Here is a 5,670-nt window from a genome sequence, read left to right on the forward strand (position 1 = left end):
GCTAAAAGACTTGTATTTAGGAGCGGAGGGAGTACAACTGAACTCCCAACATATTTCTGCAAGAACTTTTTGTTTCAGTGTGCAGTACTAGCATTTACTCTGTTGTGCATACATTTATATCTAAAACAGTTCTTTCCATTATCTAAAGATCATGCAGACAAATCATGTTTGAAACATTTCAGGTACAATCATGGAAGCCTTGAGATCCCTCTCTAAGGATTGGAAAAATTAACAGTTTGTTAGGGAGCTTTTATAGCACTACTATATAAAATCAGGCTTGCAAGCCCTATGGTAGTAGAATATGTCCACCGGTGTTTTTTTTTTGGAAAAGGAGGTTAAGACCTCCGGCCTCTGCATCAATCGATGCATATAGTCATCTTTATTACTTATTCAACAAAGGTCTGATAAAAACATACATCAAGCCACCCGAACCCTCACTCACACCTACAAAACGTGATAATGTGGAATGCTCTCACTCCCCATATCTAAAATCGGTGTCGTCGCCGAATTAACAACCGGTCCATCCACATAACATATCGGAACTAACAAACGGTGCATCAGATCTAAAGTGTACACCACATGCACACGTTTTAGAAGCCGCCATCATCATCGAACTGCTGACCCATCTTCAGGAGAGAAATCCGCATCATCCTTACTAGTCCGTCCATCCGTCGACGCCACCTCCCTGCACTCGTCCATCCAGACGCGAAGACTATGTAAGATCTGTCGTGCGTAGCACCTCCCGAACATGCATGACAAAACGTAGCACATGTCGCCCAGACATGACCTGACATCACCACCGAAGCTCCGTGCAGGACGAAGACGCTCCACCTCCTAACTGTGTCTTCCAGCGCTGCTCCACAAACGATGCTTCCTAGAGAGGAACGACAGCGCAATGTCGCCATCGTCCGATCTGGAAAACCAGATCCTAGGATTTCCCCTAAAGCAGCATGAGTGGATCGACAATAGTTACAGGATGAAGCCTTCATCAAGGTAACGGCGCAGAACGCCGCCATCGTCCGTCGTCGGCTCGGTTTTCACCGGCAACTATGTCTCCCCAACTTGCAGCCAGTACCAGATCCTGCGACGAGCCCGGTCACGGGATCCCAAGATCCGCCGTCACTGGTGCCGTCACAAAGACCCACCACCTGGCCCGTCATCCCCGGCGGAGGGGACGCCGCCACCATCATGGTCAGATCCGTGTTAGCCGTCGCCGTCGTCGTCGCCACCGCCACCGGCCACGCCCAGCCCCACCTTCATCTTCTAGCCACGTCCAGCCGACCGGCACGCCACGCCCAACCAATCTTCACCCACGTCGCCACGCGCCGCCGTCGTGCCTTGGATCCGCATGACGCCGTCGCCGAAGCCACCGTCCTGCGCCGCACGACATCGAACGAGGAGAAGGGAAATCCCCGCCACCGCTGACGTCGACCAGATCGGCGGCGCACAACGGCGGTGGCGAGGGAGGGAGCTGGAGGCGGCGGACTAGCCCCGGCGGCGGCGAGGGAGGGAGCTGGAGGCGGCGGACTAGGGTCCACCGGTGTTCTTGGAATGTATTCTCATCCTAGCCTCATTAACGTTCAATTCTTCCTGCAAGAATTTCAAAATATAATCTTTTTTGGAAACTACAAAGTAGTATGGTGTTGATGATCAGAATATGTGGGCAGAAAGCTTACTTCTTGTTTGAAGTTTGTTCTCACTAAGGTTGTAGCACTTGATATTCAACAACGTAAGGCTGTGGTTTTGCAGAAAGGTTGTAGCACTTGATATTCACTAAGGTTGTAGCACTTGATATTCAGATACAAGAATGAAGGCAAAATATATTCTTCAGTATGAAATAGAAGCATCATGCACAGAGAGCATCTTTGAGGTTGAATTTTTTAGAGATATTTATAGAACACATATGCAGAGTCAGGGTAGCACAGTAGCTAGCTAGGTAGCAAAACAGGATAGTGGACAGCTCTGGATTCTGGAAGCCTTTGACGGCATCAGCTACAGGAAGCACTCTGCAGGACAACGAAACATGGCAGTATAATTTAGAATTTCTTAGAATCATTATAGTGAAAAACTTTTCTTGGATTTATTGTACTGTAGCATATACCTTTATAAGGCAATGGACCATGCTTTTATGAATACAGTGTAATTTTGCAGCTCCCAGTTCACTTGGCCTCCTTTGCAAAAAAAAAAAGTTCACTTGGCCTAACGTAGGAAAATACTACTCCCTCCGTGTCATCGTGCATGTGTGTATTGAGAACTTCTGAATTTGAGTACAAATTTGGAAAAAATTCAAGGTGGACTGTAACGGGATCGAGGACTTGGTCGACCCAAAGTCGGTAGAACTAATGCTGATCAAATGATCAAATGTCTCCCAATGGATCGGTAGCACAAGGTGAGACACGACCCCAGTTCAAAATCTTGGAATCATCAAGGTTGAAGGCTACTAACACAAACTGCAAATGATCAAATGCGTCCCAATGGACCGGTGGCACAAGGTGAGACACGACCCCGGTTCAAAATCTTGGAATCATCAAGGTTCGACGCTACTAACACAAACTGCAAATGATCAAATGCGTCCCAATGGATCAGTAGCACAAGGTGAGACACGACCCAGTTCAAAATCTTGGAATCATCAAGGTTCAAGGCTACCAACACAAACTGGCCACGAGCTTGCTCAGATTTATTTTGCAAGCATTTGCTTCAGCCGAAAACTACAAAGCAATCCCAAACAAGAAGATAATTTCACCGAGCTGTTCAGGGAGACAAACTGTCTTTCCTATATATCAACACCACATTGCCAGATGCATTTATCCTTCACTGATATCAGGCAAAAATGATCATTCAACTTTAGGGAAAGTTTATAAAAAACAAAAAAAGATGTCTTTCCGTCGCCGGGACTTGAACCCGGGTCTCAAGGGTGAGAGCCGAGTATCCTAACCACCTAGACTACGACGGATTTGTGATGATGCACACACTAAAGTTTTAGTGTTTTCGTGCACCACATACAAATGAACGGTGGAGGTGAGTGGCAGCTTTGCTTTATTCAAACATGACTAGAAGACATCAACAAACCGAGAAAAATCCACATTTGCTCTAATTTGATCCATTACATATTTTGATTGGCGCCAAGCACGCGAACACATGGATTGTCATCAATTCAGACAAAGCGGATCCACTACATAATTTTGCTTTCACTGAGCACTGTAAAAAGATATCTCAAACTGTCTATTGCTAACACAACATCCGACGGTCTTAAAACTACTGAAGAAACGAATGTGATTTCTTGTGTACTTCCACGAAGATATCCAAACAAATGACGAGAAAGCTAATTATGTGACAAGCGCTTTGTTGCTAAATACGTAAAGGTATCGGAAATAACCCACACAACTTTTACGGTATGAACTCTCACACAAACGCACAAATTATTTGACAACTTTAATATATCCAACCAAATGACCATACAACTAATTAGGTCGTCACTCCAGACCTATACCCCCTGAGAAACTAATCAAACATCTTTTGATTATCTCAAACCAACTCAACTTGAATGTGCACATTATTTGGCTTTATTATGAAGTACGATGTATGCCTTTTCTCTAAAACAAATATGCACAATATGTAAAATTGATGAATTTTATTTCTTACTTTTCTTCATAACAATGTTGACTGAATATTGTAAGGATTGAAAACCTTAAATTGTAAATTATATACTAAATAAGTTGTCTTACATCTCAGCTCAAGTGAAAGATCATTGAAAATTCAGTGTAAAAATTGAAAAGGAACAAATTTTAACATGATGAAGTATCTAATAGAATGTGAATATTGTGATATTGTATGTCTCCATTCTCACATGAAATTCTCTGCAGCACCAAGACCATAATGATTGCTGTCATTTCAAAAAAGACCTCTCTAAATGGTGATGCTTTGTAGCACAACGTCGTTAAAAAGGGGGTTGAGTTAGGGCAAGTTCTTTTCCAGCTTCTAGCAGCTTATTGTCAAAATAAGCCCGAAGCTCAAAGGAACTTGATTTAGGGAAGTTGGCTTAACTTATTTCCACCGCTCCATCCTTCACAATGAAAAAAAGCTGGGGAAGAGTGGATTCCCGAAGCTTATGACTTAAGGTCAAAGGGGTATAACAAAAGGGTACTGTCGTTCGCTCATATTACAATGGAAATGCCCCTCCCAGTCAGTGTCACACCTGACACCCAACGCTCGAAAAAAATGCTGAGGTTCTCGCGAGTCGCGACCCCTCTCGCTCCCGCACCAGAGGAAAAAGCTATGGTTCCTCGTTCCTAGCCACCGTCGCCGGTCCCCGCCTCCTCTGCTCCCCTACGCGACCATCAACGACCATAGGCCCGGCTGGTAGGCCCTCTCTCGCCACTGTTGTTGCCTTCCTTGTGACCTTTCCACCCTTGTCGCGAGCAGGGTTCCACTCCGACAGACGACGCGCAAGTATGACCGGTGCTCCATTCCGGCAGACGCCGCACAAGTCCGACCGACGCTCCACTCCGGCGGACGACACGCAAGTCCGGCCGGCGCTCCGTTCTGACAAACCACGCGCAAGTCCGATCGGTGCTCCACTCTGGCGGACGGCGTGCAAGTCCGGCAGGCGCTCCATCCGGCGGACGACATGCAAGTCCGGCCATCGCTCCACTCCGGTGCTCAACTACGACGGCCCACCATTCCCCCTCCCCTCCCCTCCACCCAGTGTGTGTGGTTGTGAGGCCATGCAGAAGAAGCTCATCCAAGGGCATTACGGACTTTCACAGACTACACCATAGATAAGCTGAAAAAAGAGGCATTGAAAAGAACTGGCTAACTTATTATGTGAAGCTTATTTTTACAGGAGCTTATTTACAATTTATTTTCATAGGAGATTATTTTCATAACATAGCTCAAAAGAACTGGCCCTTAGGAGGGGAACTTTTAATATATTTATCAATGCGGCTTGGTTGGGGCCTTCGGTTTTAAATGTTAGTGTTCAGAGTAAGGTCTAGGTATGCGGATCCGACAATTTGCACCCCTTCGTTAAGTTTGATAGAAATACCGAAATGTGTTGTTAAGGTGGTGGCTTCAGACTTATTGATATGTTACTTTGTAAGGTATTGGTGAATAATTAATAATGTGACTGCATGCATCGACTTGATGCAGAGGCCGGATGTCATCCTCCTATTTGAAAAAAGCAAAAGACTGAAAAGCGACGAACTAAAGAGCACAAACATCATAATCATGAATTTTGAACATGTAATCATTATGTGGTAATATGAATATGATACCACTCCGTAGATATAAATACCATCGAGGCCGATTTAAACTTTTCATAACAAGTGTAAACATGTACCATCGAAGCCGGAACATTTAAAGGGACATAACATGCTAACATACCATATTATGATTTATTTTAAATGCCCATTGATATTTTAGATAACACATTTTAACTTTCTAATTAATACAAACTTAGCATGGGAAAACATAACTCGCCAAACTTTTATTATGTGGGAGACTGGCTGCCGCAAGGAAATAGAGGCACTATTGTGAGGCTTGGTGGCGATGCGGCTCTAAGCCCACATGGTATACTAATTGTGTTGTCGGGCAAGTTGGCGTGTCGTGATGTATTATTTTTCAATGATTGCAGACAAGGAAGATGTTGGTTGGCTTCATTCCAATGGCTAA

General features: G+C 44.7%; 1 non-coding gene across 1 annotated transcript; it reads right to left on the bottom strand.

Annotated features, from left to right (window-relative positions):
* Positions 1–2,880: 2,880 nt before the first annotated feature.
* Positions 2,881–2,953, bottom strand: TRNAE-CUC. Its single transcript has one exon. It is a non-coding gene; the product is annotated as a tRNA-Glu (tRNA).
* Positions 2,954–5,670: the final 2,717 nt, after the last annotated feature.

This window comes from Hordeum vulgare, chromosome 7H (genome assembly GCF_904849725.1).
Source record: "Hordeum vulgare subsp. vulgare chromosome 7H, MorexV3_pseudomolecules_assembly, whole genome shotgun sequence".
In the NCBI taxonomy this organism is placed as follows: Eukaryota; Viridiplantae; Streptophyta; class Magnoliopsida; order Poales; family Poaceae; genus Hordeum; species Hordeum vulgare.